This window comes from Vidua chalybeata, chromosome 4 (genome assembly GCF_026979565.1).
Source record: "Vidua chalybeata isolate OUT-0048 chromosome 4, bVidCha1 merged haplotype, whole genome shotgun sequence".
In the NCBI taxonomy this organism is placed as follows: domain Eukaryota; kingdom Metazoa; phylum Chordata; class Aves; order Passeriformes; family Viduidae; genus Vidua; species Vidua chalybeata.
Window position 1 is genome coordinate 52,104,785 of NC_071533.1, and position 23,441 is coordinate 52,128,225.

Genomic DNA, 23,441 nt, shown 5'->3' on the forward strand with positions numbered 1-23,441 from the left:
TGGCTTTTTAAAAATAATACATATTGAAAAACGATCCAGTAAAATTCAAATTATTTTTCAAATAAATGCTCAAGTGTTATAATCATTGTTTTGATATACGATAGATAAAATATTTTCAGATATATGATCTTTGTTGTAATGCAAATGGAAAAAAATGATTTTGTGTAATCCTTGTTAAAATAGCTTTTCTTACCTTGCTGCTATAACAGTATAGTTGTCAAAATAAATTACTTATCAAAGCCTTTCACTTCTGAGCATAGCTTCTTTTTTTTTCTGTCTACACAAAAGACAAAATGGAATAACATACCTTAATGAACTCTATCTTAAGTGAATGCCCTAGGCAAAATGCAATTTAAGTACAAAGAATAAAATGAAACTCTAATATGTGTCCCTAATCAAAAACATACAAATGAATCCTGATTTTGGACAAGAGCTGGTACAAACAGCCTGTTGCCTCAGGAAGATAGCACTCTAACCTAAATTATTATAGATAATTCTAGTATCAGCAGCAGCGTGTATTTTATTCCGTATGTGTTTTCATTCTGAACTCTAGAGGCTCAGTTCAATAGTTATGGTCTTGTATTCTCTATTTCCCCCCTAGATTATGGGAGAAAAAAAAAAAAAAGGAAACCTTGTATTCAAGCAGACTTGCATGTATTTATTACTTAAATTCAACTACCCATTTGAAGATCATCTTGGAATTACTCTCCATGTAAATACCATGACCTCCAAAACTAGTCATGGATACAGCTATGTATTCATTCATTGCCTTCACCTTAGAATAGAGGTCTATTTTGAAGTTTATGTTTTAATTCCCTTTCTTTCTCAATGAGTTCTCATGGAATCACAGAATGGTTCCAGTAGTAAGGGACCTCTGGAGAGGTCCAATCGAGGTCCAATCTGCCACTCAAGGGAAGATCAGCTAAACCAGGCTGCTACAGACCATGTTCAATTGGGTTTTGAAAATCAGCGCAGATGGAGACCCCATATCCTCTCTGGGATACTAGTTCCAGTGTTCAACCATTCCTAGAGTGAAAAAATTGTTCTCTATTTAAGTATGTTTCCATTTATAACTATTGTCTCTTGCCCTAGCACTGAAATAGTCTAACTCTATTTTTCTTACTCCCAGTCATCAGGGAGTTGATAGTCAGAAATACTCTCATGTTGCTTACTAGTATAACAGAAATTATATAAATCATGAGTAGCAAAATATAGCCTTGAGAAAGCTATGTACTTATTATTTGATTGTATTATTAATTTTTTGTTCCTGCAGATGTTTTATGCCTCCTTTTAAAGGATATTATAACATACTTTATGTATTTTTCTTCTTCACTTAATTTTCTATATGTGGAAGAGCTCTTGTAATTTCTTATTGTTGTAGTGGACTGCTGCGTATTATTGGATAACATTAAAAATATAAATAGCTCAAGCATGCTTAGTCATGAGCAGGCAATAGACTAATTACTATTTTAGATTATGTGGAGCTGTGCTTGGATTTTGGTTACTAACTTTTACTTATTTTATATACATTCTAGACCTAAAAGATTTTTAAGGCATTCCCTTACTCATAATTCTGTAACTTACTAATAATTCTGTAAAGGTACTTACATAGCTTAGCTGCTGGTAAGACAAAAGATGCACTTATCTGATCCAAATGAACAGGCCTAAATGTCATAGGCAGGTAGAAGACTTATAAAAGAAAGGCCTTATGAAATGTGTTTCACACATTTTCGGCTCCAGCTGATACAATCTGTAGTTACTGTATCTGTACTTACAAAATGCTGAAAATTAAACCCGTGGTTAACCAGCGTATAACCAGCGTGGTTTTAAGGTACACAAAGTAGATTAAAGCTGACTGACCATTCAAGTTGTCAGTCCATTCTAAATATCCTTGTTAAACATTCCAGATCTTCATTTTTGAAATGCACTTCTTCCAGAAATGTGGTCAGGAACTGTGTTTACATTGGGCTTGTCTGAGTATTCTTGAAAAGTGGAGTTGTTTGTGACAATACAGATAACAAAACAATAGCAATGAGAGTCCATTCAGGCATTTTGTGAATAATATTTCTGTTTGTTAACTGGAAATTTTTGACAAGATTTTTTAGCTCTGTGAAAACATCACCTGAAGCAATCTGAAGAGGGCCCAAAACTGCAGATAATGTTTTTCGTAGTTTTTCAAGGACGATTCTCTTCCTAATCTGCATTTGTGCATTTGAATCAATAAGTGGGAAGATGAGATCTTCCTGTTGATCAACTTTGTCTTTGCTTGGATGTTCCCCTGCTTGTGCTTGTGTTGCTGCCTCTTCAGCCAAGATGCACCTTCCTTTATAGAACTCTTTTACTCAGAGTTCTAGGAACTCTGTTTCTTTTAACTTTTCATAACTAGGCACAGGCTTAACTATTCCACCTGAGCCTGTGAAAGGTAAAGAGTAGTTCAAACTGTTTTCAGACTCCCCTACAGCAACAGTGCTGAGATCATCAGCTGTATCTAAGTCATCCTCATCAAGTTCTTCAGTCTCCTGGTTGACAGATGCTATGCACTCTGATGAGCACAAAGAAGTATAGTTTGGGCCATGGAGAAATTTTAAAGTTTTCTCAGTTCTCCATTCCATAAGTATTGCCTAAGCAACACTAGTAAACTGCCTTTGGAATTAACTGGATGCCCCAGTTCAGGGTTTTTATGCTCTGTTGAGATAGCTAGAGTTCTTTTAAGATGTTCTGCTCCTCTTTTGCTCACACCTAGAAAAACTATCTGTGACCCACATGTATTTTCAAATATTTCTGAAGCACTTGATTTCCCAGGAGCAGTATTGTCTGAAGGTGGTGCAGTTGCTTCATTTCGAAAAGAGCAGGCATGTCTTTCTTCCTGAGTGTCTACTTTATAATGAGAGAGTTGTTCAGTGGCTTCTACCATATCTGCATCTTTGGTTTTAGGGCTGGCATGGACTTTCTGAGCATGCTTCTATTTGAGGATGCTTTTTCCGTGCAATTGCTGTGCAAAATTGGCTTAACTTGATTGACTTCCTGGTAGGACAGAAGAAATAAATCCTTGTTCAGTATCAGTACTGCTGTTACTGGCTGTGTCATGAGAACCAGATTCACATGGATCTGAAGATATCCTAGGATTTTCAATGTCAAATTCTTTAATTACTTCAGCACGTAGTTTCACCTCTTCTCCAGACCATCCACTCCATCCCTCCTTCAGCAGCTCTGTGTTTTGTGGTTTTTCTTCTTCTTTCATCCACACCTGACTTTTGGAAATTTGAGCTTCAAAATATTTAGATGCTCTATAGCAAAAGTTGCTGCAAAAGCACTTTCTTTCAATGATATCAGAAACTCTGTTTGTTTTTGTTGAAATTCTGTACTTCTGCTTTGGCACATTTTCCAATTTATTCTGACATAGAGGATAACCACACAGTTTGATGATAGAATTCTTATCAACAACGTCTTTATAGTGAGTAAATGGAGTAATGCATTTTCCACAATTTAGAAAGAACTCTTCAGCGATGTCCTCTTCCAGGAGCTGCTCAACAATAGACAATGCTTTTTTCTCATATTCAATCTTGTTTCTCAGTGCAGCCTCCACAGCTGCTTTCCTTTGAGCAGCTGAATTCTTATTTTCTGTGCATCACCAATGGGGCTTGCCTGTCCCAGCCACCATCATCACCGTCACCGCCGCTCCACCCGCCCCTGCCCTGGCCCATGGCTCTCCTCTTCTCTCAAGATTATTTGCAGCAATTAATTTGAAGTTCTTAAGCAAGTCCAATAACCTTGAATTTTATCTGCATCAGTTCTTTAAAGTTTAGAAATAATTAGCTCATGAAAAATATCTTACTGCTCAAGCAAACAAAGTCAGAATGCAGCTTGACACCCTGTCAGTCAAGGTGTTAGTAGCAGTCCTATTAAATGGTGGCTGCAGTCCTCCTGGAATGACAGATGTGGTTCTGTTTAGTAGTGATTCTGTAGAAGGGTGTAATTTTCCTCTGAAGGTCCAGTGGTGGTGTAGAAGTGTCTGGTCTTCCTCTGGGAATCCAGTGGGAAAAAGCTGCTGTGGTGTTCCAAATCTTGGATTATATCCAGGTAGGAATGTTTGGCTCCTCCCCCTGGAGCATCTCACAATGGGATGATGTAATTTCATCAGTCATCCATGAGACTCAATGGCCCATTAACAGAAGATACCTCCTGGAGGAAGGATGGGTCATGGAAGAGATAAAGAACACTGCCCCACCTGGTTTTAACAGATGTAGATTGAATACATCAACTGTCTCAGCCAAACTGAGACAGTGTAGTTGTTTTCTTTTAAGAGATAAGACAACTCAGACTAAAACAGCTGTGACCAAACACTGACAAACACCTGTTTGTGGATAAAGAAGATACAGTATGTGCACCCTTGATTTTGTTGAAGATTGTATTGCTTGTTACAGTCTCTGTGATTTTATCTTCCATAGATAACACACAGAAGATTCAGTGATGATTCTACATTATTGCTGTTATTGACTGTAAACTGTTTTAGTGTTTTTCTTTGTTTCATTTTACTGTCATAGGTACATGACTGTTTAGAAAGGTGTTATCTCAACTTCCTGAAACTGTTACCACTGATACATTGATTACATGATGTGAATTTACTGATTTTATTATAGGCATTATTCATAAGATGTTGTTACTTTATCTATAGCTGGCTTCTTATATGCTTTAACATCTCTTTGTGTAATTATCTAAAAGACACGTGATGTTTCGGGATCCTTCTTTTTTGTTCTCTAGCTGCTTATGCATCTCTTAGATCAGGTTAGCTCTCTGGCTAGTCCCTGCACTGGCTCTATTGCTTGACTCAATGCTGTGTCATAATTTTAAGTATTTTTCAGAGTTCCAAGAAAAGATATCTGAGCTTTGTTGAAAGCCTCCTCTGAACTGCTAGTCTAGTGGTTTTTCCCAGTTATTATTACAGAAGCACTCCAGCAGTTTGCTGGGTTTGAAGCATCTCTATTCTGAAGGAAACTTCAGAGGGATACAGCTACTAGATGGTTTGATTAGTTTTTAACCCCAAGGCCTTTACTCATAACTGCTATTCTTAAGAGCCCTGCTTTAAAAAGTGTTTAGGGAATTTACTCCCAGTTGGAGCTTGGGTGGTGGCCAGGCCTTGGCTCTACCTGGATGGAGAATTTGCCAATAAACCCAGATGTTTTCTGCATCAAAACTAGATTCAAGTCACTTTGATTTGGGAATTTGACCCTTTTTATATGACAGCTGAACCTATTTTTAGAGTAAGCCTGGGAATTATTATCCAGAAATAATTATCCAAGTCCTCATTAAATTTTTTCAGCTGTTCTCAGACTCTGGGATGATAGTACAGTATTTCAGAGACTCCTAATTATCTAATTTCACATGTATTATTAATTGTGTGTATTATCTGAAATATTCTTAATTGTTGTACCTCACTTATTCCTGATTACTGTCAGTTTCTTGTTCACTACAAGTATTGTTTTGCCTTGATGTTTCTTCATGCTCATAACCAAAGACATGCATCCCATTTTTAAAAAATGAAAAGAAGGTGAATTTAGTGCCTTAAGAACATCCAAATAATGTAATATGTACATTAGAAATTCAGACAACAAAACATTTTGGATAATGCAATATTTACATTAGAAATTTGGAAAAAAAGATCATCAAATCTAAATCCCGATTGAGTGTGCAACAGAAAAACCTAACTGATTCATTTACTTGAAGAGAGGGTGTGCTTGTGTTTTATCATCAGCAGGTTTGAAGTGGTCACTTGTTTGTTCAATCAGACACCAATCACCTCTGAGAAAATGAGGCTCAGTGGAAAGAGCAATAACCTAACCCCCATGCAGCCTTTGTGGCCAGAACAGAAACAGAAGTAAGACTGCCAAGACATAGCTGTGTCTGCAAACAACAGAGGCAATTTGCCAAAAAAAAGCCTTATCTCATCATCATGGTAGAGTGCTCCTACTAACATTCTTCAGTTATTCCTGTTCCAGGATCCAGAAGGACATTAAGTGATGTCAAACATCAATGTTTCCAGCTAATGAACTTTGTCCTGAGTCTCAACTATTTGGACTTCAAAACAATGGTAATTTATTTCCATTTCCCTAAGAGATATTGGACATTATTCTTTTGTTTCCTCATGCTGAGAAACCCTATGTCAATGACATGATAGAATTTGATAAGCTTTGTTGATTGTAATCGGTCTTTTATGTATCTTATCCCATATCTAACAGTGATAACCTTAATGAGATAATACCATCATAAGAGCAAGCTGTTTTAGCATCAGAACATATAGCCCCTCTTTAAATTAATGAAAAGGGTGAGATGTCATAGACATGTAGAAGAATTATAAAAGAAAGGCCTTATGAAATCAGGCCTCACTCTGCTAAAATTGCCAAAGCTGGCCTGTCATTTCTTCTAAGTGTAGCGAGCAAGCAATTTGCAAGTTCCCATGTGAAGCTATTTTGAGGATGAGAAGTTTGTTTAACACAACAATCTATTCTGAGGGTGAAAAACAAATTCACATGTGTAAAAAATAAGATTTGTCCCATGAGAACCCACAAAGGAAAAATGCAAACATGTTGCAACACAAACATATCTAGAAAGAGTAAATTTGTTAGACATACAATAGCCCTTACTGTCCAATGAACTGAGTTTCACTGTATTGCTGACCAATTAGGTTTAACACAGTCCTTTCTGATATTTCCTATAAATAAGAGCTTTGCAAATAAAGAATTGGCTTTCTGCATGAAGAAAATGGAGTCTTGGCCTGATTTATTCCAACAACAAAATATCATCATTTCTAGCAAAATTTGAACAAAATTTCATAAATTAACTATAGCTTGTATTGGAAGAGGAACAAATTTTACCATAGAGTTCAGATTGACATTTAATCCTAAAAAAGAATGCTATCTGCTTTCAGTCTATGTATACAGCTCTGTTTGATGTCAATGAGAGTTCTGCTACAGTCTGGAGTCAGGTAATATGTCAAAAGTATTTGGAATGATAACTGCAACATACATTAAATGAGCTGTATTTTTTCTTAAATGGGATGTGATAATAGAGTTAAAACAAAGCTATCTAAAAGCTGCTGTCCCTGATATAGGGTTTGCCCAAGATTTATCCAGACATATAAGCTTTTGAATAGACTGTTTTTAAATACAGTTGAAGACTGAGATACCACAGGGAAAGATCAAAAAGCTTGGTGAAAGTAATAAGATCACTGGATTTAGAGAAGAATGCTTATATTCCCTGAAAAAGAAATAGAAGTGAGAGTAAAGAGGCCTGAGAGGCCTGAACTGGATTCTTGTTCAAGAGCCCCGTCTCTGCAGAAAAATACTTTAAAGAACTGAAATCTTATGTAACATCAAGATGCAAAGCCCAGCACTTGTAATTTTGTTTCTGGGCTTTGTCTAAGAAAAGCTATTTGAAGACACTGATGGCTGGCATTTGAAAACAAATCAGGGCTTTTGTTTTGAGAGAATATTGATATTGTTAATTTCAGAGATTCCACCTTGCTGCTAAGAAAATAAAAGGAAGGAAGGAAGGAAGGAAGGAAGGAAGGAAGGAAGGAAGGAAGGAAGGAAGGAAGGAAGGAAGGAAGGAAGGAAGGAAGGAAGGAAGGAAGGAAGGAAGGAAGGAAGGAAGGAAGGAAGGAAGGAAGGAAGGAAGGAAGGAAGGAAGGAAGGAAGGAAGGAAGGAAGGAAGGAAGGAAGGAAGGAAGGAAGGAAGGAAGGAAGGAAGGAAGGAAGGAAGGAAGGAAGGAAGGAAGGAAGGAAGGAAGGAAGGAAGGAAGGAAGGAAGGAAGGAAGGAAGGAAGGAAGGAAGGAAGGAAGGAAGGAAGGAAGGAAGGAAGGAAGGAAGGAAGGAAGGAAGGAAGGAAGGAAGGAAGGAAGGAAGGAAGGAAGGAAGGAAGGAAGGAAGGAAGGAAGGAAGGAAGGAAGGAAGGAAGGAAGGAAGGAAGGAAGGAAGGAAGGAAGGAAGGAAGGAAGGAAGGAAGGAAGGAAGGAAGGAAGGAAGGAAATAATTGTTTTCCTAAGAGCACAGCAGAGAGGGAGATGCGTTACTGCATCCAGCCATATTAATTGAGGAGATATTGCCACTACATTATTTAGCAAAAACAATATTGTTTTGTTATGTATATAATCTTCATGATACTCTTTAAACATTTCCTTGACACTACAGATTAGTTCTCATTCTGAATAAGTACCCAAAAGGTCACAAATAATATTAATACCTTATGCTTAATTAAAATATTGAAAACCCAAGAAAATTGTGTTGACACAGACCAAATACATCATGTAACATGTCAACAAGGCCTACCAGTTAATTTTGTCTAAAAATATTTTTCTGCCAGTTCATCTAATGATTATTTCTTTCATGCTCGTTCATAGAGAGAAATCATCTGGAAGCGAGAATGAACATTTTTCTGTTTCTACAAATAATATTTCTCAATCAGCATTTTTGGTTAAAACATCATTATGGGCAAATTGCTGTCACATATTTGACTTTGGAACAGGAATATCTTTCAGGAATACTGCTGGATCGGTCCGTGTCTCACAAACAGGACGGGACCCTGACTGGTTGCAAACTTAGGATTTATTATCTGTCTGTATCATACAAACAAAAAGCAAGAGACACAGGAAAATAACAACATCCATGCAAACACAGATCAGAGACAAGATGGCAGCCCATGCAGAGCCTTTTTCTACATTTTCTTTGAACCAATAGCATAAAAGAAAATATGTAAAGTCATTATACTCTAACCAACTAGAAAAGGACCCACGTGGGTTTAACATTAACAAAAGGACTTCTATGAACCTCAAATAATACACAATAATTCATTATTTAAGATGGAAACTTTTTCTATCTTTGCAAAGCATATATCTAGGGCTTTTCACATCTTGAGCTATCAATAAGTTCTTGTTCTTTCTTGTTCCTTATCATAAATATAAATGTATTCACTTGGTTCTTAACTTCCTAGCTTTCTCATGAAAAGGTTTAGAAATTTTTCAGCCTTTCTTAGCTTTATGTCTACTTTCTGGGGCCTTTCTGCACTTTCTAAAGTCTTTTACCTTTTTTGTATTCCTAGAGAATACCACAAAAAAATTATTATTTGCAACATAATCCCTTTAAAATATTTGCTTCCACACTTCAGTTTGATTGTTTTAAAGAAAAGTAAGATACAATACTACAAAAAAGATCCACAAAATGTAGTTCAGAATCCCTTTTCCAGACAGAATATATCATTCTATGTAAGTAATATATAGGACACATTGCCAGTGCTCTGATAATGAATATATAGAATGGTACACACAAAAATCTGGGATGAACTAATCCTTTGAAAGAGTATGGGCATGGAGATGAAAACCTAGAAAGCTTTTGAAGAGAAATATCTGAATATTGTTGTGAACATATTGAATACAAATCATCAGTATGCCCCTGCAGACAGGAAGGCAAATCACACAATAATCTATTTTACAAAGAGCGTGTTCATCTCCTCACTCATTTGCAGCATGCTGTGTCCAGTTTTGGCCTCCCTAGTATACGAAAGCCACCAACATCCTTGAGCAACTTTACTGAAGGACCATCGAAGTCTTCTTGGAACATGAGACAAACTGGGTAGATAAAAGGAAAGAAAGATAGTACCTTCATACTGGTCAGACATGGGGACATGTTTCTTGAAGCGGTTGTTTCTTGAATCTCCAACCTTGGTAATTTTCAGAACTTGACATGGAGTATCCTGTTCTAACTTATGTCGAAGGTAACTGCTAGTTACTAGCAGTTAGTTACTGCTGGATAACTGCTGGTTTTCCTTTCTAAAGGACATGAATCAGTGGTTAGGCAGAATCAGTGGTATATGGTAGGAATTAAACCTGGAAGGTAAGATTTATCCCTGTTACTGCACTTATAAAATTATTGAAGTTAATGTGAGAAGTATTTCAGCACCTTGCAGGCTTAAACTAACTTTAAGTGCTAGCTAGATGCAACCACCAAATATGGTCTTATCAGGTATGACTCCCCCACCCCATGGGGACTTTAATTTCTTCCATTACTTACTTTATTGGTTCTCTTGCTTTCTTTAGAAGAGACACAATGAGGGAAAAGTGTTTTGTAGTTATTGCATTTCCTAGTTTGGCATGTTTAAAGTAACCCTGTGAAACTGGAAGACTTTAATAGTTAATTTACACAATTTGTGGTAGGTGAAATGGATGAGAAAATCCTTGTTAAAGTGAAATAGTTTTCAGTATGCTGCAGGTAACTTCCAAAAAAAAAAAGAAGTAAACTTCTTTTCAGTATGCTGCAGGTAACTTCCAAAAAAAAAACTAGCAGAATGATGCTTTCTTAGAGCTAAAAAGAATAACATTCAAAGATCTTATTAGCCTTAGGCACTGCAAAACTTAATCACCTGTTAGACTTCAAATTAATTTTCCTTAATACTTTACATAATAATTATCCTCTCTATTTTTCCCTATTTTTTTGTGACATTGTGTTGTTTTCCCCGGTCCCGGGCAGCTCCGGAGAGTCGGGAATGTTGCTGCTTCTTGGCGGGACCGGGGCTCCCGCTTGTCCCGGGCGCTGCTGCCTTCTGCACACCAGGGTGAGGCTGGCCATGTTCTGTTGCCAATGCAGGGGTGGGACAAAGAAGGAAGGAATGTCCAGTCTGTCTGTGCAGTTGGCTGGAAGGCTTTTATTGTCTCCCAGCGCCACGTGGACAAAATGGCCCTGGGACCGGTGGCGCACGGGATTTTATAGGGGGTGGGCCGAGGGGGGCAGAAGCCCCCTTCGCCCCATGGGTGCAGGCTACGGGACAGTGACGTGGACCGGGGTAACCAACGGGGATGCGACTGGGGCGGACACCGGGCTCTGGGACGAATGGGGTTGCAGGGATGGGGTGACAGACACCGAACTCTCCGGAGTGGACAGGGGGGTGGTTACAGGAGTGGCATGGTGATGCTCCAATGCTAAGAGAACCAGAGTGGACCACCACAGGGGGGGAACACAGGGGGTGCACAGGGGTACACAGAATCAGCTAACTAACATATATCAGAACCCCTAATCTGAACGCAAACCTGGGATGCAACATCTTTTCACAAATATCTGTCTTGTGGGAGGTTAGATTTTTCAATGGCCCTATTAGAAGAGTGAAGAAATATATTAAGCTTAGTCAGTCATGTCATACTGTGGACCAGTGCTCAGGTACAGCAAAGACTCACTAAATCACAGAATATTTTGAATTGAAAGGACCCACAAGGATCATTTGAGTCCAGCTCCTGGCTATGCACAGGACCATCCCCAAGAATCACACCCTGTGACCTAGAATATTACTAAAATATTTTACACAACCCCCCAAAACATTAGGTCCTACTCTCCAGCAGCCAAAATGCATCTCACAGGGCTTTTACAGTTGCCATCAGCCAATATCCTCAACATATAATGTTTGTAATGTTCCAGAGAGGGTAATTTACCTTGCAAAATAATGTATTTGTGATGACTCTAGAATTACATAAGGAAAAGAAAAAAAAATAATTCATCCAACATTTCAGTTTGCCTCAACTTATTGAATCTACTCAGAAGCAAGACACTGTGAGTGATATTGGCCAGAAACTCTTGAAGTTATTGTCTTTAAACCTACAAGGCTAATGACCCAAATGAATACACTCAATGCCTCTATTTAGGTGAAAACTAATTTAAAGTTTCTAATTAGAACCAGTTAGAGTATTAGCTCTTATTTCCTTCAGTACCAGCATGAAGAAAAGGAAGTGAGTCACTTTGCAGGGATATCCAGTATATTTTCACTTGTCTTTCTATCCTTTTGGAAGTTAGAAATATCCTTGTACTGGAATGCAAAATTACTGTGTTATGTACTACAATGGCTGAAGATTTAAAAACAATTAAAATTCTTACATTTAAATATTCTTTTTAACCAATTGAATTTAAGAACAGGATGAGAAAGTACTATGTCATTTTAATTCAGGAAGATTGTAATTAACTGTTTATTAGAATAAAATAGATAAAAATTACAGTTCCTACAATATATATTGCAAAACCAGATTTTGCTATAATGTACCTAGTATAATCATCCTGAAAATATTTTTACAGGTTAAATAATGTCTCTGCTGAAAGAACAGCTGAAAGAACTTAAAATCCATGATGATGATTTTGGGAGTGAAGGGAGAATAGGGCAGATACATGCAGGAAGTACATGAGAAAAAAAAATCCCCTCCCTTGGCCTGCTGGCCATGCTGCTCTTGATGCATCCAAGGACAAGGTTGGCATTTCGGGCTGCAAGCACACATCGCTGGGTCATATTGAGCTTCTCATCAAACAACACTCCAAAGTCCTGCTTCTCAGGGCTACCCTCAATCCATTCTCCACCCAGTCTGTGTTTGTGCTTGGGATTGCCCCTACCCAGGTGCAAAACCTTATACTTGGCTTCAACAAGTACTCAACAGCACAGGGGAAGAAAATAAGAAAGGAAACAAATGTGTCAAAATAAACATGGACCTCATTTCTCAATTGCCACCACAGGGTAAACAGACTCAGCCTGGGGAAAGTAAGTTTAATTTATTGCCAATTAAAACCAACCTAGAATGGTGAGGTACAAAGGCAAAAACTTCAACACCTTTCTCCTAGGAAACTTTTATCAAACTCTACTTCACTCCTAACTCTTCTGCCTCCACTCCCTGTCTCAAGCAGCTCAGGGGAAAGGGTTGCAATCAGTGCAGAACAGCGGAAGCCAAACCTCTGCTGGGTTTCTAAGGCTGGAAAATGAGTGAGATGGATAACACTGTGCTGTAGCACCCTGAAGGTGCAGTGACATCTGATCCTCTTGTCATGGACTACAGCAGCAACATATTATCATACATACATTGTGTCTAAGACTGCTGTGCTTCATAGGCAGCTACAACATGATGCAAGTGATATCAGGAAAAAAAAAAAAAAGCCTATTATGAGTATCACCAGTATTTAGTACTAGGAAGCATGTGGGGAAGAAATAACCACAATAAAATAAAGAGGACTCAAATGCAGAAATGTCCATTTCTGTCTATGCCTTTTCTCAATGTATGATAAACTGGGAACTACACTAAATAAGTAGTCCTGACTTCTTGAGACTAAATATAGATTCTGCCATAGAAGAGAAAAATAATTTTGATATAGGAAAAAGGAAAAAAATAAAGAAAAATAAATAATGTCAATCAAATATTTTGTATAACACAGCCACTAAAAAAACCAGAAATCCTATCCATGGACAATCAGAGGTTTTAAGTGAGATTTCAGAATTGTTCTTGTGTCAGCAAGAGCTTACCAGCCAAGGAGGAAAAATGACAAATTGAAGAGGTAACAGTTTTTCTACAATATCTCCTTCACAAAGCAAAAGAGAGAAAATTGATGAAGGTGTATTTGTTCATGTAGACTTGTTTTTTCTTTGTGATTGCTCTATTTTGTTTGAACAAAACAAAATGTTGTTTTGTTTCTGAAAATTTGCCCATCCTGTGGCTTAACAGCTACAATGAACAAATTTTGGGTTTTTTAATCAAGTAGCTTGTTTCTTGTCACCCAAATCACTTTTTACACAACCTCTCTAGATTAACCGCATTTACATAAGGTGTTTCTGCCAGTACTGTTACATCAATGGAAAATGCAGATACTTAAAATCACTGTCACCAGAGCTATGCTGCAGAGTAAACCTGAGTGCATATTCACTGTGTCACCTCTGATGAATGGGATTACAATTGTTTTGATAGATTGAGCTAACTACTTGTTTATGCATATACACAAAACCTGTCTTGCATTTTTTTCTTATAAATTATGCAGGATTATCCTCTTGAAATGACTTTGCCTGTCTGACATACCCAACCTTTAATCTTCCTCAAATGCATGGCATTGATTCACACTTTATAGGTCTGACAGAGAAAGATCACTCTGCTTTTCCATTCGCAATTCCAATTTCTTATAATAGTAAACAGTGTATTGCTCAAAAAACCCTCAAACTGAAACCGAAAACAAAAACAGACAAAAAAAACCCCACAAAAAACAAATGCAAAAAAACCACAACAAAACAAATAAACAACCAACCAAACAAAAAAAAAAAAAAACCAAACCCCCAAAACAAACAAACAAACAAAAAAAAAAAAAAAAAAAAAAAAAAACAAAAACAAAAACCCAACCCTCCCAAAAAAATCCAAATGGCAAAAGGAAGTAGAATGTATGGCTCCAGGCAACAGAATCTATACTTCTCTAAAAATACTGTAAATGAGTGGAAATACTCAGCTTTGGTCTGTAAAGTCCTCCAAAAAATCTAAAATTATCTGAAGTAACAGAAGTAGTTAGGCTTGCAATCTTTTTTTCACTATCAGTAAAAGACAGTTTATGTGACTTTTAGTTCTTGTAAGAAAAAAAAAAAAAACTAAGGAGTTAAGTTACAAAAGATTAACTTTTTCAAAATTAATTATGCAGTCTATAGTCTTCATAAACAGCAAGTTACATCAATGAAACAAAGGCAGTTACCCGGCCTATATATAAGAAATTCAGAAAAAGTAAAAAACCCCAAACCAACTATAAATACTTGCAAAAAAAAAAAAAAAAAATATTGTAAATGGACACATACCACGAATGATGTTTCAGTGTGCAGCCTGAACACATTTCAAGTGGTACATTTTTCTTTGAAGAATGTTTTAGTGGACAATCCAAATTAAAGAAAGCATTGCAATGTATCTAGTTGTCTTTTATACTTGTCTTGGAAGGAAATACTTTATAATTTTAGCTGTGCAAGATGTAATTTAGATGTTCCTCTTTAACAGGCAAAAATGCAATTTGAGATTACATCTATTTTAGTGACAATACCTTTCTTAAAGTATTATTTTAAATCTTTTAAAGTTATTTGAGAGGAAGGAGAGGTGGAGCCTTCTGTTCCAAAACGTCTAGTCTGGCATGTTAGATTAATATAATCTTTTGGCAATTTCTAATGACCTTGTAGCTATGACATGTATGAAAAATAAATAGAAGTGTCACAAAAACATTTAATCTGGAAACAGTCTTTTTTGTTTGTCTCTCCACCAATAAAGGTATCTTAAAAAAAAATCTTTTTTTGTGAGGCATGTTCACTGAACTGTGCTTCCCATATCAGAGCTTGTGTCTACTATGATTACAGTCTTTGGAGCTCTTTGAATAATTTGCTGCCCAAACATCCCTTGTTCCTCTTACTGACAATCACTGTGATAGCATATGATATTTGACCTTTCCACTGATGTCACCCACAATAGTCCTTACAGAATAACTATTAAAAAGAATCCCAAGCCCCACAGTGCAATATATTTATGTGGAAATGAAAGATAAATCTCCAATCTCTCCAATCTCTCTTTTGCTAGATGCAGATGTTTTAAAAGTCCATAAAAACTTCCTGCTTTTGATGTGGAAAGCTCTTGTGCATATTTGCTCACTCAGCATGGAAAAACTGATGAAAGGAATTTATTGCATAGAATCCTTTCAGATGTGGAAAGCTCTTGTTGAAAAGGAAGGCAGTGCCCTGAATAACAGCTAGGTGACCAAATTATTCATAGTCTAGTCAGATCAGGATAGATGAGGATAATTCTGTTTTCTAGGTATTATTGTCCTAATGGCACTAGCAGAATGAAATGAGGTATATTAAGGTTTCCAAGCAGAGAACTACATAAAGGTGATCCTTGACATTCTATCTCTAAATACTACCCAGAAATTTTCAAACAAACTGAGCATTCTGTCATTGAAATGATAAGAAAAAGAATCAGTAAGAAAACTCTTTTTTTTTTTTTTTGAATGAGCGTGGATACAGTAAAACTCTTTTACTGGTTTTAGAATTGTATATTGCTGTAAACCATTTCCAAGATATAATTTCTGAAGGCTTAGCAATATGGCTTCACAAGAAATTGAGTTCAGTTCTTCTTTAAGATTTCTCAAATACTTTACATGCTTAACAGCAATGATAGTCTTAGTCATGAACATGTACATATTCTATATTTGTTTGTTTTTCCTTACATTTAAATTATGTTCCCAAGTGGCAAAGAAGTCCAAAGGCATCCTGGCTTATATCAAAGACAGTGTGGACAGCAGGGCAGTGATTATATCTCTGTATTCATCACCAGTGAGGCCACACCTTGAGAGTTGTGTCCAGTGTCCAGTTCTGGGCCCTTCACATCAAGAAAGACATTGAGGTGCTGGAGAATTTCCAGAGAAGAGCGATGAAGCTGGTGAAGGCTCTAGAGAGTGAGTCATATGATGAGTAGCTTAGGAAGTAGGGGTTGTTTAGCTTGAAGAAAAGGAGACTTAGGAGAGACATTTTAAGTCTCTAAAACTACCTGAAGGGAGGGTATAGGAAGTTGGGGGCTGGCCTCTTCTCCCCAGCAACCTGTGACAGGATGAGAGGAAATGGCCTCAAGCTGCAACAGGGGAGGTTCAGGTTGGACATCAGGAAGAGTTTCTTCACTGAAATTGTTGTCAAGCATTGGAATGGACTTCCCAAGGAAGTGATGGAGTCACCATCCCTAAAAGTGTTCAAAAAATGACTGATGTGACATTTAGCACTATAATTTGGTTGACAGCATGGTTTTGGTCAAAGGTTGGACTCAGTTACCTTGGAGGTCTTTTCCAAACTAAGAAATACCGATATTTCATTTTTGTTCACTCATCATGGAAGAGCTGAGGAAAGGAATGTATTGCATAGAGTTCTTGAAAAGAATTGAATGATAGAGAGACAATGCATGACACAGTTTTCTCTAACAATTTACAATTAATAATGAGGACATTTTTAATAATTAATTCAGGAGCTTTGCATCGAAACAATTCAGGGGCAATTTTGAAGCTGCAGGATAGAAACAGCAGTTAATTAAAAATTCAAGTATTATAAGTTAAGAAAAAAAGCCCCAAATGAAATATTTAATGATAGAGTATAGGTGCAGAGTTTGGACAGATGTTCTTAAGAGGTCAAAGCAATTGATAAAAAATTATTAATAAATAACAAGTTTTGCTTTTAACCACTAAGAAATTTCTTCTCCAAAGTTAAAGTTCCTGCTGAGTCAAAGAAAAACTCTTCCACTTTGCACATTTAGACATGATTTCAATTACAGATTGTGAATAAAGAAATATTCTCTTTTAGCTTAATTATTTGTATTCATATGTTAAATTTTGGATTCCAGGATATAAAGTGAAGAAAGTTCCACGCATAAATGTGTGGTGGAAAAGTTTCAAAACACAAACTCCCTAAATATGCCAGGGTTTTTTTTTGCTGTTTTGCCTTGTTTGGTTTTTTTTCGTCTTAAAGCAGGTTTTAAAAAAAGGCTCAAATACAACAAAAGCTCCATGAAAAGTTATTTCAATATCTTTTCCAGTCAAGTTCTTTACATTTACTTCTCAGAAGATTTTTTTTTCTCTTTCCAGTCAGGTTAATAATTAAGAAAGTACACAGAGTTAATGTGCTTTCATGCTCCAGGTTGTATGTGTTTTAATGCAGATCGGAAGGAAGGAAGGAAGGAAGGAAGGAAGGAAGGAAGGAAGGAAGGAAGGAAGGAAGGAAGGAAGGAAGGAAGGAAGGAAGGAAGGAAGGAAGGAAGGAAGGAAGGAAGGAAGGAAGGGAAGGGAAGGGAAGGGGAAGGGAAGGGGAAGGAAGGGAAGGGAAGGGGAAGGAAGGGAAGGGAGAAAGAAAAGAAAAGAAAAGAAAGAAAGAGAAAAGAAAAGAAAAGAAAGAGAAAAGAAAGAGAAAAGAAAAGAAAGAGAAAAGAAAAGAAAAGAAAAGAAAAGAAAAGAAAAGAAAAGAAAAGAAAAGAAAAGAAAAGAAAAGAAAAGAAAAGAAAAGAAAAGAAAAGAAAAGAAAAGAAAAGAAAAGAAAAGAAAAGAAAAGAAAAGAAAAGAAAAGAAAAGAAAGAAAAGAAAAGAAAAGAAAAGAAAAGAAAAGAAAAGAAAAGAAAAGAAAAGAAAAGAAAAGAGAAACTGCACTTTCCACTTTGGGATTTTGTTTGTTTTGTTGGGTTTTTTTGTTTGGTTGGTTTTGTTTTTTGTTTTTGGTTTTTTGAGTGTTTTTGTTTTGAGGGTAGAGGGGCATTGATTGTTACAGATTTTTTTGCTTTGAAAATTTACTTAACTAACATGCCATTCAAAACACTACATATTAGAAAGTGACATCCTTTCAAAATGAAGATTTGATAGCATAAATTTAAAGAAACGCTTAAAAATTATGGTTCTAACCAAGGGTTTTCAGATACAAGCTCTGCCAATTTTCACGCAAAGTTCATGCAAAATTTACACTTCAATAAATCACATTCTAAATTGAAGCCTAACAAGTAAGCATGAAAAAGAATACTACATTGTTAAAAATATCTTGAATGACTTGCTTAAGATCAATGAATTTTTGTAACAACTTCCAGGACAAATTCTAATCCTTCAGTTATAAAGGGAACAAAATAGTCCAATAACGACAATTAGAACATGGCTGAAAACTGCTTTCACTTGACAATACCTTTTTTTCCCTTGACATTGTGATCCTGATAATGAAGCATTTGTGATGAATTTTACTATGTCTTAGAAATCAAGTCTGTAACACAGTCTCATTCCCCTTTTCACAGAGCTAGATTCATAGATTTAATTAACAGTAAACAAGTATACACAGATAAAAATGAAAAGTATTTTTTACCAGTGAAAACTACCAGAATAATTTCTCATTCAAGAGAATCAAAGTTAATATTACATAGACAAGATCAATAACCTGACAATAGTGGTTTCCAAAACAAATTGATGTTTGAAAGTCACATTGTCCAGAAAATATACAATTTCTATCCTAAGATGCCTAATTGTATATGGTTTGAAAATGTTTTAAACCCACAAAGCAGTAAAGTTTGGATACATTTCTAAACCACTTCACTGTTCAAAGTAAATCCTTTTCCCCTAGTATGCAATACCCTAAGGTTTTGTTGCTATCTTGGGTTTGGTTTTGTTTGGGATTTTTTGCTTTTTTTTTTTTTTTTTTTTTTTTTTGGTTGTTTTTTCAATCAAAAGAAAATTACAAGTATGCTACAATAACAAAGCATGTATGCAGTACCAATATCAGAAAACTAAAAGAATCTAAATATTTCACCCTTTTTTCAAGTAAAGTAAAATTAAAAGGACTCTTACATATGGCAAAAAATTAGATCACAATATTATATATATTAATTCTATATTTCCCATTGTTACTTTACACTGCTTCTAGTTTTGAATGTCAGGTACTTCAGTCTATAATGCTGTCAAGATATCTTGCAGACATATTTTAGAAAATATTCATAGGAATTGAGAAGTGTTCTACCTCTTTGCTCATTGAACCTCTCAAAGAAATAAATGTATATGGAAAATACTTATCTGAAGTTCCTATCTGTTTTATCTATTTTATTATGGTCAGTGAAGTTTCACATAGTTATGTGTATGAAAACTTGAAGCTGCTTCGCTTTGTGTGGTTTCTATTTTTCTGAAAACCAGCAATAAAAAATTATGGCATCTTTGTGCTTCACTGTTTTGTTTACCTTTTCTTTGCACTGTATTTTTTGTGCATCTCTCTTATGGATGTCTATTGACTGCAACAATTTTCTGCTATTCTGCTAAAGCTATTGGGAAGTAAGTTTAAACTAGCAGAATATATGGGTTTATGCATCCCTTTCTTGTTATCAGTTGCTGACATTCTTCTACCTTTTACTCACAGTAGAATCTTACATGCACTTTAAATTTTGCAAAGATGAAGAAAAACAAAACAGAACCAACACAGTTTGCTCTTATGAGACTAGCAGCAAACACTGAATATTTTTTTTCTGGCTTTCATTTGAATGTTGGCCTGAATCAAGAAGAAACACTACACAAAGCTTAGACCACTCAGAACTCTGCAATAGTCCTGTGTTAGCTCCAATAAAAATAAATGCAGCTCACTGTTCCTGAGTGTCTCTTTCCAGTTAGACTCCAAGATGAGACAATGAGCATCATTACAGGAAAATAACTGATAATTTACTGAGAGTGAAACTGACTCTTTGCATCAGTTTAATGCTTAAATGGAAAGTAATTTTTAATAAGCCTCAGCTGATCTCATGTCAAGTTAATTTACACTTATTGCAAGACAAAGAGAGTATTAAACTCATATTAAATGTATTATATTTTCAAGGTTGGGAAATAGACATGCTTCAGCTATGTTTAGTTTGTGATTTTTGTCAGAAGTAGAACACACATTAAACACTATTTCACATGTGATTGTATTTTTTTTGGAAAACCTGTTACATGCTACAGTGAGAATGGAAAGCAGAACTTAGAGAAGAACTCTGTGCAACAGTGAAGGAAGTCAGTGCTTTCCAATGTTAAACATTTGTTTTTCTCTTAAATGAATAGATATAAAATTAACAAAAAATTTTCTTCACTGAGGCTAGAGAATTGTTTTGACTGATGTAGAGTTAATTTCCTTCACGGTGTCTAGTATGGGGCTGTTTTGGATTTGTGCTGAACACAGGGCTGATAATACAGAGATATTTTTGTTTCTGCTGAACCGGGCTTACACAGAGCCAAGGCCTTCCCTGCCTTTCACACTGCCTTGCTGGTGAGGAAGCTGGGGATGCATGGGAGGTTGGGAGGAGACACTGCCAGGACAGGTGACCCAAAGTGACCAAGGGATGTTCCAGACCATGTATATTCCAGACCATGTATAAAGTGGGAGGAAGAAGGAATAAGGGGGGACATTTGAAGTGATGGTGTTTTCTTCCCAAGTCACCACTACATGGGATGGGCACCTGCTCTCCTGGAGATGGCTGAACACCTGCCTGCCCATGGGAAACAGTGAATTAATTCCTTGGTTTGCTTTGCTTGTGCACATCATTTGCTTTCCCTATTAAACTTTCTTCATTGGAATGCACAAGTTTTCAAGTTTTAACCCCTCAAATTCTCTTTCCCAGTCCTGCTGGTAGGTAGAAAATGAGTGGCTGTATGAGGCTTGGTTGCTGGATTGGGGTGGCAAAGAATAGTTTATTTTCTTTTAAGACAGTTACATTTTTAAGACCTGTTTAGTCTTTTATAATTAAATAATTAAATCAATTTAATAAAATTCATTAGTATTTCTGTTCTACTTCAACTGGGTCTTTTGCTACAAAGAGATCCCCCCACGGCAGCTAATCTTGAAGTCCAAGGAGTTTTCAAATTTCTTAGTTAGTAGCATCCCTCAGATCCCCAGACCAGCTTTTGTATCCTATGGCCTTTGTTGAATCAAAGATCTACTTGCCAGTTTTCCCATGAATTCATAGGGGCCATCATCAGTCAACAGAACTACTGAACAGTTAAAGAACAATTAATTAATAATTATTATTTTGGGACTATATATTCATTTTTGTTTATAAGATTTTAACTGTGTGCTTTGAAATTTGTTTTGAAAAATTCTCACAGATGTATCTGTTGGTTGGTTTCTGGCCAGCATTCCTGAAGAAGAAATTTGTATATACTTGAGTCAGATATATTATTATGAATTGTAGGAAAGATCATGCTGATTTAAAGTCTGTCCCTTCAAGTCCTCTCAGAGCTCACCATTTTGACAAAGAAATGATAACATTTTTGTTTTGCTAGGGCTATCACAGGGTGATCCAGCATAGTGTAGGCTCTGAACCTTTCATCTTGTGTACTTTATAAAGCTCTAAATCTGCCTGTCAAGAGAAAGAACGAAAAGGTAACAACTGCTAGTTAAATCAAATCACTTCCATACCTTGGGCAAATTTGGTTTGCATGTGGTGCACCTTACCATTGTCAGCAAGAATGATTGTGTTTAGTCAAGGCTAAATTCATGGGTGAACAAAACACAGTCCAAGAACAGCACAGAACATGCTGTCTGCTAGGATATCTTTATATGAACAAAAGAATATTACTCAGACTTGTGTACAGATATGGCTGGAAACAAGTACTAAGATTTTCATGATAATAAGTCTTAAAGGAAGAGTCAAAACCTAATCAATTAAAATAAATTTATGGTTGTTTTAGGGATGAATTTCAGATTTTCAATGTGTCCAGCTTTCATTTATATTTCCAAGATATTTTAATTTTCTTTGAAAATAAGCTGTAATAGCAGCAGAAATACCTGTTGCAGCAGGATCTAGGAATCAAAGGTCAGTTGTTTTTAATACAAACTTTCAATAAAAAACATTGCTTTTACCAGTACTTCTAATTTTATGAGTTTTTATGAGTATTATAATTCTTGTAACTAGGTTATCACTTATTGCCCACACTGAAAGAAGGATGTCCCACTCTGAGACATGATCTGTTTAACAGACCAGTCATGCTTCACATCCTTTTCCAATGGGCACTGGAAAGAAATAAATGTAATAAATTTAACTCATAATATTAGGGAAAAGTAGATATTGAAGTTTATATGATTTCATAATTTCAATATAAATTTAATTCAGACATGGGTTTTTGTTTTTTTTTTTTAGACTAAGGTCTTAAGTTTATATATATAATTTACTTATAAACTGCATATTACTACACTAAAAAATCTCAAAAGCAAAACAAAACAAAACAAAAAATTAATCTGACACTTAAAAGTCATCACTCATGATTAATAATCTAATTTGTGTTACCCTCTTTCTTTCCATCTGGGCCTTAAGCCAGCTCTGTTCTGTATTGCCTTTCTGTTTTGAGAGTACACAACCTTATGACAAGGCTCATTTACATTTGGTGAGACACAAGTCTTCCTACATGAGATAAATAAGAATGTTAGAAGTCAGAAATACAGTCTTAGTGCTAAAAAGTTAACATTTTCATCTATGCAATACAATTAGCATTGCAAGTTTCACAGCCTAGGATCAGCTAATATGGAAATATATTTCTGCTGAATGTTAAAGGACCAAGATTACCATACATTTAATCTTTCTGCCTTATTCATCTATGGGAACCTTCATGAGGTAATGTTACAAAAAAAGTTTATAAATTAACAAATCAGAAAAGGATCATGCATTTTCCACACCAAATAGTGCTAATGAGTAGGTTACAGCGAGTACTCACCACACCTAAGGCTTGAGGATTTAATATTCTTGTAGAGTTAATACTCTTTGCGGTGTTCTGGTGTTTCTCCCGGCTCCGGAGTAGCCACCGTGCCCGGCGGGGCACCGCAGGTCCTCCGGTCCCAGTCCCGCCGCTGCTCCCGGGCTCCGCGGCTCCAGGAAGGTGGGTCGGCCGTCTCTACCGCCATGCGCGAGGGACCTCGATAAAGGGGATGAAGGAAGGACCAAATTCCCCACGGCAGGAGCTGAGAGCATTTTATTGGTGTGTTCCCAGCTTCTGTGTTGGGGAATATGGGCACCCAGCCTCGGCTGTGTGGGGGTTTTATGGGGGGTGGAGCGGGAGGTGTCACATGGTCTGGGGAAGCCAATAGGGACACAGTAGGGGACGGCACCGGGGCCCGGGGCGGTCCCAGGGCGTGG

General features: G+C 36.5%; 1 pseudogene; it reads right to left on the reverse strand.

Moving 5' to 3' along the window:
* Positions 1-1,871: 1,871 nt before the first annotated feature.
* Positions 1,872-23,209, reverse strand: LOC128787478 (putative RNA polymerase II subunit B1 CTD phosphatase RPAP2; annotated as a pseudogene).
* Positions 23,210-23,441: the final 232 nt, after the last annotated feature.